Raw genomic sequence first — 14,904 nt, forward strand, 5'->3', positions numbered from 1 at the left:
ATAAAAAGAAGTTCAATAAGCAACCTTAACTCGGCTAGTGATGCTATTTTGAGGAAATTAAAGCAATACTTGCATTGTAACTATGGCAGGATCTTTCTTCAGCATATCTCATACCACTGTGAGTGTGTGGGGAGACCCACATCTTCCACCTTTTTAATTTTAACTTCTGAGAAATACTCATTCAGCCAGTGTAACATGCCATGATTTGGCCTTTCCTTCATTTATTACATTGTTTACGTATTAGGTCTGCCTGTTTTTTTTTTCTTTCCCTAATCTCTCAACAATTAGAATAGTATTATCTAGTGCCAAAGTAAGCATCCATTTATTCAAAAGTATTTGCATTTGTTTTGTGAGAGCCTCTTCTTTCTTTTTCTTCTTTGAGTCACTGTTATAAATATGGGAGAAAAAAATCCATGTGAGGAACCTGCCCTCCAGGAGTGGGGGCCCAGTGGGGGCCGGAAGAAGTAAAAGACCAGACTGGAGAAGTAGATCATGTGTTCTCATAAAGTGAGGTAAAGAGTTTAGATTTTCTTTGAATGGCAGTAGGAAATCATTGGAAGATTTTGTTTAGGGGACTTACATTATTTGACAAAGAATCTGTCTACTCCATGGAGAATGAGCTGTAAAGGGGGAAGATTGGAATGTAGACATGGACCTTAAAACTGTGACAACACTTCATTTTAGCTTTTCATCCAAGTGATGCACAACATACCAATATGCTCATATTAACTTTTAAGATAATCATCAAAATTCAAACATATATAAATTTATCAGGTGTGTAGGGAGAATACAAGTTTTCTACCACATCTGTATTATAAAACATTTAAAAATATCATGGAGAACTTGGAAGTCTCTCAGTATAGCCTCAGGGTTTGCGTAACATTCTGTTTTAGGAGAACCGGTAGTACAGGCTTTGAAGTCAGACCTGGTTTCAACACCGGTCAGGCCACTTAAGCAGTTGTTTAACCTTGCAGGACCTCTTTTCTCCAAAATGGGACTAATAATGTTTCTAACTCGGAGCTGTTGTGCTGTGTACGTAAGGGTGTCAGGAGCATCAAGTCACTGCACTGAGCCTTGGGATAGTCACTTTGCATAGATTTACATACATTTAAACAAAGATGTCAAGAGAAAAATGTAACACAAAATAAAAGCAGGTTAAACACTTCAGAATCAAGAGGACCAGGGCAGTTATAATTATCGTAGGTAAGAAAAGAAAACCAGGAAATTAAGACTGGGTCAGGATGAAGGTGTCTTTCTCTCAGTCTTGGCTTCCTCCTACTTATGCTTTTCAAGCATGCTATTGGGAGGAAACTCTCAGTAAGGGGGAAAAAAAGGCTTTGCAACTCTCTGAAAGGAATCAGTTTATTTCTCTGTAGCTATTTTGCTTTGTAGATAAGGATAATTTTCATTCAAGGGGCTAATCCATTGTTCTGATTTCCAAATTGAACTCCAGGGCAACCCCACAGTTGCATCATCAGTGAACCACTGAACTCTGCCACGTGGTGGAATTATGATGGTAGTAGTTTCATAACCATTTGTTAATATCTGCGCTGCTGACTTCCATTGCTTTTAAATTATGCCACAGTCCTAATGATTGTAATGTCATTCTCCTAAGAATGCTTAAAAGAGACATCTCCAGATAGCCCTGTGAGGTGGGAGCATCATAGTCAATTTTCAGAGATAAGAATGGGAAATGGGGTAAGAGAGGAGGTGAAATTGAATGTATATTCTAAACTCTTTTAATACTCTACATCTCTGATAAAACTTTTTAATAAAAAAGCTTTATTTTAAATACTATTGCAAAATATATATTTACAAAGAGTGAAACCAAGAATTCTTACTTTGTCCAGATAACACCAGGTCTGTTCAGTTGCTGCACTGTCCTTGCAATTACTTTTGTGATGACAGTGAATAAACTTAGCTCCTCCACCAAATATGCTTAAGGATAATTTCACACCCCAGTGCAAGGCAGCTGCTTCTGTCATGGCCAGTGTTTAACAGCTCAGAGCAAGAGCACATGGGAGCATCAGAAAGGAAGCATAGTAGACTATTTCAATTTGAAACCATGGCATCAAGAATATTGTGTGTTATCTCCACATTCACACTTTTTTTCCCCCACTGAACAATTCCAAAGGGATAATTCTAAAGAAATCCTAGTTATGGTGTGTTTAGCAAAATATTTCTAACAACTTTTTAAATAAGTTGGGCTTATCAAGATCATGATAAATTTTGCCTGGAGTCTTTTTCTCTTTTAATTTTTAAACTCAAGTATGTTTTGAGTGTGTTTTCATTTCATTTACACTTAGCCTACCAGGCTGTAGTATTCCAAGAGTTATTTGATGTTGGAGAAGTTCTATACATTTTTTATAAGCCATGTTAAGCGTTTCTCTTTGAACCATAAAGTTGTATTTTTGCCATCTCGAAGTGGAAATCACTCTGTAAAAATAACATAGAGTTGCTAAATGCAAAATCACTAAGAGGGAAAAAAAATGTATTGCAAATTTTTTGTCATCCAAGAAGATGATACCCATCTACAAAGAACCAAAGGTTGCTCCATTCTTTAATAGTCTCTGGAGACAGATGGAATTTGTGGAAGGCTATCATCATAGCATTGAAGCAAACAACCGGTCATCTGATGGTTCTGTCAGAAGATCAATATAAAGTTACAAAAAAGGGGGGAGGGTGAAATTGCTATTGAGTATCATGCCTACATTTCTCTTCCCCATCTAATTTTGTTGATGAAATCTTTCACTTTTGAGGTGGCATATATATTTTACATAAAAGGATTGAAATTCAGCAGCTAATTCAGTTTTTTAGTCCCCTCTTCTTTTCTTTCCTTTTATCCAAGAAACTAGCCACTGTTTCTTACTGATGCATTTAGATATTTTAAAGCCAAGGGTAACCTGGACAAGGGCTTATTTTCAGTATTTTCAAGGAACAAGGTTCTATCATTAGTGTATAGACCCAGAGCTTTGAATGATAGGGCTTAAAATTTTTCACTGATGAACATGTAGATTTTACAGTGGAGAAAGTGAACCTGCCTACTCTGATCTAGGACAGGCCTTGATAAATAAAAATCCAGAGAGTGCATCTACCATGGGAATGGGGGCAAGATAGGAAAGCGGGAAGGCAGAACAAGGCCTACTCACAGTCATAGAGGCCCTTTCAGTGGTGGTCAGATATGGTTTTTATTTTGGGAACTGCAGTCCATTCTTCAGAAATGTTCTTTAGACAAATCAGATGCAAGAGTCATGGTTCTGGTTGTAGAAGGGGGATTGCAGGAAGGACAAAGGTCTTCCCTGTTGGCTTCTTTCATTTGCCCTTCAGCGACCCCTCCTAGCCAACCCCAGCATTCCTGAGGGGTAGTCTGACAACCACTGTGACTGATGCCAACTCTCTCATTTTACAGGTGAGGAAACCTAAGGCAACAGAAGTGCAGCAATTTTTATCCATGTGACACTAATTAATGTTTTTTGGCAGAAACTAAGTTATTTCCATTGCACTATGCCAGAGGTTGACAAACTTTTTCTGTAAAGGGCCAGATAGGAAACATTTAGATTCTGTGGGCCATCTGGTCTGTGGGGATTATTCGACTCTGCTGTTGTAGTGAGAAAACAGACATGACAACACATCACCAAATGGGTTGGTTGTGTTCTAATACAATGTTATTTATGGAAACTGAAATTTGCATTTTATATATTTTTCATGTGTTCCAAAATATATTCTTACAGTCTTTTTCAAAAAATTCAAAAAAGTAAAGATCATTATTGGCTCCTGGGACTATACAAAAATAGGTGTCATACTATATTTGGCTTACAGACCATAGTTTGTCAACCCTTGTACTATATCACCTCTTTATCCAACTTAAATGGTCCTTTTCATGCACTACCTTAAAATAGTGTAGATTTTTTGGGGGGGAGGGTCCATAAAAGTGTCATTTTTTTCCCCATTGATGTTTCCCATTCAACCACTCTGCTGCCCTGATCTGTTTATCCTTTGTATTTTCTCCTCCACCCACATCTGATTTCTCCATAGTTTTACCTGAGGGTTCAGAGCAGTTTATTGAAAAGTTTGGATTCTCACGACTATTTTGCCACTGAGCTTGTGAATATCCATTCACTAAAAATCAGAGCCAAACTTAGTTCGACTTCCTGTCCATATCCAATCCTTCCAATTTCAGTGATGTTATTGAGTGACAAGACCTGGTTTCCTGCCTTCTCAATTCTCATGATGCTGTTGAAAGATACACTCTACTTCATTTTCTCAGCTGTTGTTCTCCTCAGCTGGATTTTTCTAAAAGGATGAGGGTCAATAACAACAGAAGCAGCAACATTTATAATAAGACTAATTAAATAATAACTGACATCTTCCAGCAACCATTATGAGATACAATATAACATAATAGTTAAGGGTGTATAATCTATCTGCAGACCTTCTAGGATAATCCCAGCTCTGCCACTTTTATCTGTGTGATGTTGGGCAATTTATTTAAGTTGCCTCAACTTCAGTTTCTTCATATACAAAATGGTGATGACAATAGCAGTATATTCCTTATAGAGTTTCAGAACCAAATGATTTAATATATGTACAATTCTTTAAACAGTGAGTGGTAAATGGTAAGTGCTATAAATATAGCATTGTTCAGTGCTCAGATTGTTCATTGTTCAGATTCAGTTAAAATCTAGGCATTGTCTGTGTATATGATGAAAATAATATTTAAGAATTATTGAACGCTTACCACAGAAATCAGGCAGTACTCTAAAGTCTTTCTACACATTGAATGGTTTAATTTTTAAAATAATCCTCTGAGATAGATACTATTGAAATGTATTTAAAGATGAAGGAACTGAGATAAAGAGAAATTATTGCAGCTAGCCCAAGGTCACATACCTGGTAAATGGTCAAGTCATTCCTGAAAGCAAAATAATTAAGAGTGAATCCTGAACAGATGTAGGTTGAAAAGTTCATATGATCCTGTAACTGAAGTCCAAGTGTCAGGTGAATTCAGGCTTTGATAGTTCCTGGAATATTAAATCTAAGAGGCATCTCTTGAAACCTAGAAGAGTGAATTTTAAAGAAAGACAAGAAAGTACTGCTTTACATAGTGGGCAGAAAAGCCATGGAATTTATTACCTCAAGAAGCTGTAGAGGCTTCTAGAAGCCCAACCTAACCATGTATGATTATTTTTGGGGGGAGGAGGAAATCAGTGTATTTCCCCTGTCCTACATACTACTTGTTAGGTTAAAGAATGACAGTTTGAATAAAATATTAGACTGGTTTAGAATAGTAATTTTATATTATTTTTGCCTTAGTAAGTTTTATTTTCCATTTTTAAAAAAGTTTCTCCCCCTTGCTTACACTCTAATCAAATGGTGGCTCTCAGAACAGCAGGAGGTGGGAGGACACCTCTAAACACACTGGATCCCAGCTTAACAGACTCTGGTGTATAACCCCAGATGGAAGCCTCTTTTCCCATCCTTGTCAAGAGCCAGCCTCAGAAGACTGACAATTAACTCAGGATCAGAAGGGATTGTTTTGAGAGCATCTACAAAAATTTAAACACCCCAGTGCGACAACTACAGGCATTTTAGACAATCATGAGTTTGAAATCTAGGGGCACGTTAATATGTTATTTGGCTCAAAATGTTTCCCACTATGTTTTCTTGTAGTTTGTAAAGACTGAAACTTCGAAAGACATTAATTAATTGCTGACAGTTTTACCAACATGCAGTGGGAAAAAATGAACAAACAAAAACTAAAACGATTTTGGCTAAACAATTGTGTTGTTGAAAAATACTTTTTTCACCTTTAGGTATAAAGCATTTCGTTATAGAGTTTTCAGATATTGCCAAGGGTTTACACATACTTCAGCCTACACAAGCATAATTTCCTTCTTTTCCTCTGGTGCCCGGTTATCTTCTCCTTTACCATTGAAGTCGGGTAAAAATAATGTCTTGATATAATAATTGGTTGTGAATCAGTCATTTCAGTGAGTTATCTTGCTCCACAAACCTGCTTTCATTTTTGTGGTTCCTACTTTAATAAATGATATCACTGGAGCTAGAAACCTCAGAATCAACTCAGAATTACCCATAGTCTACCAGATCCACACTGGCAAGTTGATCCTACCTTGGGAATACATATCTGATATCACCATAGCCGCTGAACTTACCAAGATCTTGATCATTACAGTAATTTTTAAAGACAGCCTCCATGCCACTTCTTTTCAAAAGCCTTCTTTAAGCCCTGAGTAGAATTAGTTACTCCATCATCTGTATTTTTATAGCATATTAAAAAAAAATTAAAACAAAGCCATAAACAGTCATTGGAAATAGATAGGAGTTTGAATCTTAGCTCTGCCACTTATCATAAGCAGGTGATTTAACTTCTCTGAGCCTCAAAGCATATCTGTAAAATATGGAACCAGGAGGTTTTTGTAAAGATGGAATGAGCTAGCATAGTGGTAAGCATATTTTTGGTGATCAATAAATATTAGTTTTCTTCCCAATATTCATTACAACCTCTGTCACCTATGTGTGATTGTGTGTATAAGTGTATATCTTGTGTGAGCTCCTTGAAGACAGGAACCTTGCAGTACATAGTAAGTGTCAATAAACATTTGTTGAATTAAGTCCTAAGTCTATGTCTTTCCTTCAGTTATATTAACACTGTAGTCTCAATAAAATTATTTTTTTATTTAAATAGATAAGTTGAATGACTTACTTTATTAATTTTTATTATTTTACTTTCTTATTTTTTTTCTCCAAGAATTTGATGGGAAAATCAATATGTGATTATCTGAGCTATATCAATTAAAATAATAAAAATGAAAACAATGAATAAAAACATTGAAAACAATAGCAGTAACAGGTTTCTTTTTTTAAGTCAGATGTTTGACATCATAGGAACTATATATATATATGTATATATATATATATATATATATATGTGAGTGTAACTATAAAAGTAAGTTTTTTTAAGGATAGGTATTCCATATTTAAAAATATGGGCCTTAATGTTAAAATTATAGCTAAAAGCGCTAAGAGCCCAGATCCATTAATATTAGAAACAAGTGGTAGAATCTAATGTCAGGAACTAATGACTCCATAATATAAGGAACATATTTTAATTGAAAATAAAATCCATAGCCTATTTGCGATCAGTGCTTTAATGGTTGCCACCCAGGAATGGGAGGAGGAAGGAGTGAAGAGAGCCCCTTCTGCACAATAGAACTTCTCCAGTCTAAGCCAGTTGACTTCAATAGGGCAAAGCTAACTTTACGTGTACTGTAAAGAGAATCCCATTTCTGAGAATGTGGACCTTTTTCCTGTGACTGCATCTCCCTTTCTCTAGTAGGTCCCCAACAAAAATATAGCTTCTTGAGGGCCAGTGTCATATTCTACCCTGCTGCTTACTGTGCCTTGGTCAGGCTGCATATGTCCTAAGCTCCAATAGCTACCTAAAAATATCATTGTTTCTCTTTTGTGTCTTTTGGTTACTTCATCTTTACTGCATGAATGGGCCTATTTCTCCCAGTGCCTGGACTTTATTAAACCAGTATCTCTCTCTCCCTCTAGTTGTCCATAGAATACTACACGGATGGCTGCATCCCTGTAAGATTTCAGATTTCTAGGGGAAAGATACCAATTTGTGTCTCTTGTAAGCAAGAGCATCTTGTGATAATTTGTTATCCATTATGTATTTTAGCAACTTTTTATTTTGATACCATTTTTCACTTGCACAAAAGTTGCAAGAATAGTAAGAGGAATTCCTATATACCTTTTCCCCAGATTCAGCAGCAATTGTTTACTTTTTGTTCTGTTTGCTGTGTGTGTGTTTACATATCTATATAGTCGACTAGACATCTATATGTATGTGTGTATGTACATATGTATCTATCATTTATTGACCTATAGTGGAGTCTTGTTATTTGTAGTAGTTATGTTCTATAAATCTTCCTTGAACACTGAATTAGTGAATACTGCATCTTTGCTCTTAGAAGAAATACAGGAGTATATTCCTCTGAATCTCTGGTCACAACCATTTTTAATCAAGTGATCAACACATAACTTTGTTTTGTGTGTTTCTGTTTAAAGACACCTTATTTAATATATAAATATAATAAATATTATTACTTAAAATATTTATTGATTTATTAACAGTATAATCAATAATGTCGATTCATTAACATTGAACTTTTGACCAAGAGCACTATAACTCATGTCTGAAAGAAGATTACATAATGCACACATTTTCTCTGTAAGGCACATTATAGCCTTCTTGAACTTAGGATCACTAGACACCACTTCTTCACTGCAATTGGGGGTCATTTTAAACATCAAAATCACCACCAAAAAGCACAAAAATGCAGAAAAAGTGGCACTAAATAGACCTCGAAAAGGACGTGTGTTTACAACATGAGGGCTGAAACAAGAAGGCCAAGTATGTCCTTGTTCTGCCTCAACCGGGAACATGCAAGTCAGGAGACTCAAATTTTTTGCTGCTCTGCCCATGCCTATGAATGATTGGTAAAGTACTGTGCGTATTGATTTTTGGGTTACAAATAAATATAAAGAGTAGGCAGATTCACAAAATTGGATTCTGTGAATAATGAGGATTAGCTGCATATATATTTGACCCATATATTTATGTGTTCATATCTTTTTCTGAACCATATGAGAGTAAATTGGAGATGTATCTATTTACCTATAAATGTGTTTTTTCCTAGGAGCAAAGACATTCTCTTACAAAACCAGTACAGTGACCAAAGTCAGAAAATTTAATAGTGATAAAATACAATCTATATTCCATATTCATATTTTATCAACTGCCCCAGTAATGTCCTTTATAGATATTTTCTGTTCCCCCCAGGTCTAGAATTCAATGCAGGGTTATGCATTTCCTTTAATTTTCATGTCTCTCATCTCCTTTAGTTTAGAACAGTTTCTTTTTATTTGTGTCTTTTGGTGTTGATATTTTAAACAGTTATTTTGTAGACTGTTCCCCTATTTGGGCTTCTCTAGTGTTTCTTCATAATGAGATTGGCGTAATACATTTTAGTAGAACTATCACAGAAGTGTGCTGTAATCATCTCAATGCATCATATCAGAGGTACGTGCTATCGTGGTTTGTCCCTAGGTTAAGGTGGTGTCTGCCAAGTTTTTCTACTATTTTCCCTTTGAAATTAATAAGCAATTAATGGAGAGGAAGTTACTTGGAGACTATACAAATATCCTGTTTCTCAAACTTTTACCCACTAGTTTAAGCATCCTTGTATATTTATTGGTTCTACACTAAGGAAGAACTTCCCCATCTATTTATGTACTCTAATTTATTTATATCTAAATGTAGGTATGAATTGTTATTTTATTCAAAGGGATGTAAGCCATTTCAATCAATATTTATTTTAACATTCAAGTTGTCCAAAATTTGTCCAGTGGGATCCCTTTCAAACTGGCCTGTATTCTTTCAATATACCTCCAGCATTCATTCAGCGCTTCCTTACTTTATGGTGCAGCAAGATGTTTAGGCTTTTCTTAAAAATATCCCTGCTTTCTTTTAGTGGAGAATGGTCCCGAGAAACCAAGATTTGGATGCTAGGTATGTTCAGTGCTACTGATGGATCACTGCTTCTAAATCCCTTCATCAGAGAGCTACGAAGTATATGTGTGTAGGTGTATATGTGCACACACACTCACACATATATAGACATATCAGATACATAGACATCCATATCTATATAAACACACATGTATATGTGTGCACATGTAATACATATGTATAGATTTGTATTTATTTCTATCTTTGTGTGTGTGTATATATATATATTTATAGGTTTATACTAATATCTCTAGTTCCAATCCAGCACTGCAGAATGCATTCTAGTCATCCCTTTTTCCATATTTGTAGCTCCTTCTCCAATAATGAGAAACCTAGCTTTCATTATCCTCAATATAGTTACACTTTTGTTCAAACTAGAGTATATGGAATACAGTTTTTAAATTCCTGACTCATACCACTGTGAAAAAAAAAGCAAACCTACAAACTGGAATTCAATATCTATTTACAGTGTTTTAGGTTAAATGTACATAGAATGAAATGCACACCTCTCAAATGTACAATTCAATAAGTTTTGATGAATGTACCAATACCCCTTGTTCTTTCTGAAGTAAATCTGTCATTCATATCATTGTTCCCCCTGTGTGTGGTGCATCCTTTTTTTTCCTGGCTGCTTGCAGTTTGACTATGATAAGCTTGAGTGTGGTTTTCTTTGTATTCATAATGCTTGTGCTTTGCTTGTCTTCTTCAAACTGTAAGTTTATGTTTCAGCAAATTTGAGAACTTTTCTGCCACTATTTCCTCAAATATTTTTCTGTCCCATTCTCTCTTTTCTCTCTTTCTGTGACTCTAATTACTCATATGTTAGACTGCTTGGTATTGTTCCTCATGTCGTTGAGGATCTATCCTTTTTCTCTCCTTTTCAGATTAGATGGTTTCTACTGCTCTGTCTTCAGGTTCACTGATCCTATGTCTTCCAGATCCAATATTCTGCTCATCTCATCTACTGATTTTATTTATTATTACTGAGGTAAAATTGGCATATAACATAATATTAGTTTCAGGTGTACAACATGATCATTCAGTATCTGTATGCACTGTGAAGGGATCCCCACAGTAAGTCTGTCTAGTTACCATCAGTCACCATACAAAGATACAATTTTATTTTATTTTTTTTTCTTGTGAGGAGAACTTTCAGGGTTTACTCTCTTGGCAACTTTTAAATAAGCAATACAATAGTATTGACTATAATTTCCATGCTTACATACATCCCCATGACTTATTTATTTTATAACTAGAAGGTTGTACCTCTTGACCTACGTATTTCTCCTACCCCCATCCCCTTCCCTTCTGGCAACCACCAATCTATTCTCTGTATCTATGAGTTTTGTTTTGTTTGTTCTTTTTTTTTTTTTTTTTAGATTGTATATATAAGTGAATATCACATGGTATTTGTCTTCCTCTGTCTGATTTATTTCATTTAGTGTAATACCCTCAAGGTCCATCCATGTTTTCACAGATGGCAAGATTTCCTTTTTAATGGCTAATATTCCATTTTTTATATATGCCACATCTTGGTTATCTGTTCATCTACTGAGGGGTGCTTAGGTTGCTTCCATATCTTGGCTATTGTAAATAATGCTGTGATGAACACAGGTGTGCATATATCTTTTTAAATTAACGTTTGTGTTTTTTTCAGATAAATACCCAGATGTGGAATTGCTAGACCATATGGTAGTTCTATTTTTTAATTTTTTGAGGAACCTCCGTACTGTTTTTCGTAGTGCCTACACCAATTTACATTCCCACCAACAATGCACAAGTGTTCTTGCCATCTTGTCTTTTTTGAGAATAGCCATCCTAACAAGTGTGAGGTGATATCTCATAGTGATTGTGATTTGCATTTCCCTGATAATTAGTGATGTTGAGCATCTTTTCATGTGCCTGTTGGCCATTTGTATGTTTTCTTTGGAAAAATGTCTATTCAGATGCTCTGCCCATTTTTTAATTGGATTGTTTGTTTTTGCTATTGAGTTGTATGAATTCTTTGTGTATTTTGGATATTAATCCCTTATTATAAATATGATTTGCAAATATTTTCTCCCATTCAGTAAGTTGCCTTTACATTTTGTTGATGGTTTCTTTTGCTATGCAGAAACTTCTAGTTTGTGGTAGTCCCATATGTTTATTTTTGTTTTTGTTGCCTTTGCTTTTGGTATCAAATTCAAAAAATCATTGCCAAGACCTGTGTCCAGGAGCTAGCTGCCTATGTTTTCTTCCAGGAGTTTTATGGTTTCAGGTGTTATATTCATGTATTTAATCCATTTTGAGTTAATTTTTATGTATGGTGTAAGATAGTGGTCTAGTTTCATTCTTTTGTATGTGGCTGTCCTCATCCAGATTTTTAAAATTTCACAAATTGTACTACTGGGTCTCCATTTTTTGTGGTTTTTCTTTCTCTGATGAAAGTCTCTATTTTTTTGCTCTGTATTTTCCTCTGAATCCTTGAACATATTTATAACAAAACAGCTGCTTTATATTCTGACCTCCCTGTATATTTCAGTTGGTTCCTGATGGCTGATATCTCATTTCAGCATGAATAATAATTTTCTATGTTTTTCTTATCTAGGAATTTTTGTTTTTAAACAGAAAATTGTGTATGAAACATTCTAGAGACTAAATTCTGTTATCTTCCCCTGGAGAATGTTCGTAATTGTTTTATTAGGAATTAATCTGCTTGGACTCAAACTCTAAAAGCTAGCTCCTTACAGTTGGCAGCAGCTAAAAGCTGTAACTGTCTGTCACTTTCTGTAAGACACTAAGGAGTCTCAGCTCTTCATAGATCAGGGGTCAACCAAGGCTTTGGGCAGATTTTAAATGCAGAATTTTGGACTTCCTCATACTGTGGCTCTCTCTTTTCCAGGGTTTCCTTTAATAGATTCTAGGTAGTATGACAGTCCTAAAACCAGGCCAGTAAGACCCATGCTTTCTGCCTAAGGTGCAGACATCCCACACTGTGCAGAATGAGGACTTTCCTCACATGAAAAGTTGAATAAATGCAAAGTTACCAAGTGAATTTTTCGGTTTTAAAGGTAACTCTCTTCCAGTTTCTTGCTGCTTCTGGCCACTTGTTTTCTCTCATTTTCTCCAGTATTTATGATTTTATCTGCAGGAGTTTTCATCCAATACCAGCTACTCTGCCATCACCAGAAGTAAAATTCCATTAACTTTTAATGATGTACCATTTGTTGTTATTTTTATTTCTTTCATTGTTGTTAAGAAAATTTTCATGGTTTTATTGTATCATGAGGCAGTGAAACACCTGAACAAATCAATATCTGGGCTGTGAGACAGCTGCTTTCTCCTTCACTTCTTTGGGTTACTAGAGCAACTTGTCAGTAGATTTTAAAAAAAAAAGACAACCTTTTGCATTACTTAAGTCTTTCCAAGGCGTGGTCTGGTACAACACAAACTTCTCCTGTCAGATGCAACCAGTCTAAGCGTTCAAACATCATGTGCAGTGCCTCAGTAGCAGCAGCGCACCTGCCCACTCCCACCGTGGCCCTGCTCATTTGTGTATGATATTTGGAGCATCTGGAGGAGTGTGAATAGTATCGGGAAGAGGAGGGAGGAGGTCAGCCGAAGTTGTGCAGGGCAAGCCTGAACATGTCACTGGTGTGAACCCAAGCATCATTGATGTTCTTTAATGGGAACATCTAGTGGAACCCCATGACAGGGTCTTCATCGGCCTTGAGCTGGTCCACAACCATGCTGATGATGCAGCTGTCTGGCCTGGGCTGAGGGTCCTGTGCTGTGATGCTGTCCTGGATTTTCTGGAACGGAAGCCTAGACAATTTCTCCACCGTGGCAGCTTTCCCCTGGAATTGCTGTCCTTCCCAAGTAAGGCATGTCGCGTCAAGATAACTTGCGCCTGGTTGGGTTCTGTCGTTATCAAATAACTGGTAGTAATGTTGAATGAAGCTGGATCCAGTCTGCTCCCAAACTGGCTTGTCTCCCATTCTGGGGTGCCACCCGGCCTCATTGAGACCCGAGGAGCTGGCACAATGGCGGCAGCAGTGGCGGCAACCCAGTGTGGTCTTCTCCCACCTTCCCTTGCCACCCCGCTGCACTCTGTTGTTTTTATTTCTAAAAATAAGTCTTTATTGTAGAAAATGTAGAAAATGCAAAAAAAAAAAAGAAAAATAAATTGTATTACTATTTTCCAGAAATAACCATTATTAACATTTTGAAATACTAAAGTTTTCCCTCTGCAATTTTTTCACACCCATGAACTCACACACACAAAATTGGTGTATATATGCTACTTTGTATTCTGATTTCTTCATTTAACATATCATGAATATTTCCATTTGATTACATATATTTTGTAATGACATTTTAATTATTAAATAATATGCTCTCATGTGGATGTACATTTATTTAACCATTATCGTTGACCACTTGGATTGATGCCAGTTTTCACTCTGTTAAATAGGACTGGGAAACACCTTATACATTAATCTTTTATAGCATGTTGTGTTATTTCATTAAGATTGATTTCCAGAAATAAGGGTGCTTTTAAGGCTTGTACCATTTTGTATGAAGGTTTCTATTTCTCCCAGCTTTGATAACACTTTTTGCTCTAATTTTAGAATTTTGCCAAATTACAAGGTGAAAAATGGCATCCAATTTTAGTTATAATTTGCATTTCTATTACTATATATATGAATGAAGTTGAGCATCCTTTCATATTTTAAGGGCCCTTTTATTTTTTTGTTTGCTGAACCGTATTCACATCTTTTGAACTCTTTTTCTTTCTTTTTTTTGAAATATATTTGACATATAACATTATGTTAATTTAAGGTGTATAACCTGTTGATCTATACATTTATATATTGTGATAAGATTGCCATTGTAGAGATAGTTAGCACTTCTATCACATCATGTAATTACTTTTTGTAGTTGGAATAAGTAAGACCTAGTCTCTTAGCAAGTTTGAATATTATGATACAATATTGCTATCTATATTTACTATACTTTGCATTGGATCTCTAGGACTTAATTACTACTAATGGTAAGTTTGTACCCTTAAACAACATCTCTCTTGTTCCTGTACCTCCACAACCCCTGATAATCACCATTTTACTCTGTTTTTACAAGTTTGGCTTTTTCAGATTCCACATATAAGTGATAGCATACAGTATTTATGTTTCTCTGTCTGGCTTATGTCACTTAGCATAATGTCCTAAAGGTCCATCATGTTGTCATAAATTGCAAGATTTCCTTCTTTCTCATGGCTGAATAATATTCAATTGTATATATACACCATATATATCTATTCATTC

General features: G+C 35.6%; 1 pseudogene across 1 annotated transcript; it reads right to left on the reverse strand.

Moving 5' to 3' along the window:
• Nucleotides 1-11,399: 11,399 nt before the first annotated feature.
• Nucleotides 11,400-14,130, reverse strand: LOC309610311 (nuclear transport factor 2 pseudogene; annotated as a pseudogene). The gene has a single exon. The product of its transcript is annotated as a nuclear transport factor 2 pseudogene (transcript).
• Between the last annotated feature and the right edge of the window lie 774 nt (nucleotides 14,131-14,904).

This window comes from Balaenoptera borealis, assembly GCF_965194805.1.
Source record: "Balaenoptera borealis genome assembly, chromosome: 14".
Taxonomy (NCBI): Eukaryota; Metazoa; Chordata; class Mammalia; order Artiodactyla; family Balaenopteridae; genus Balaenoptera; species Balaenoptera borealis.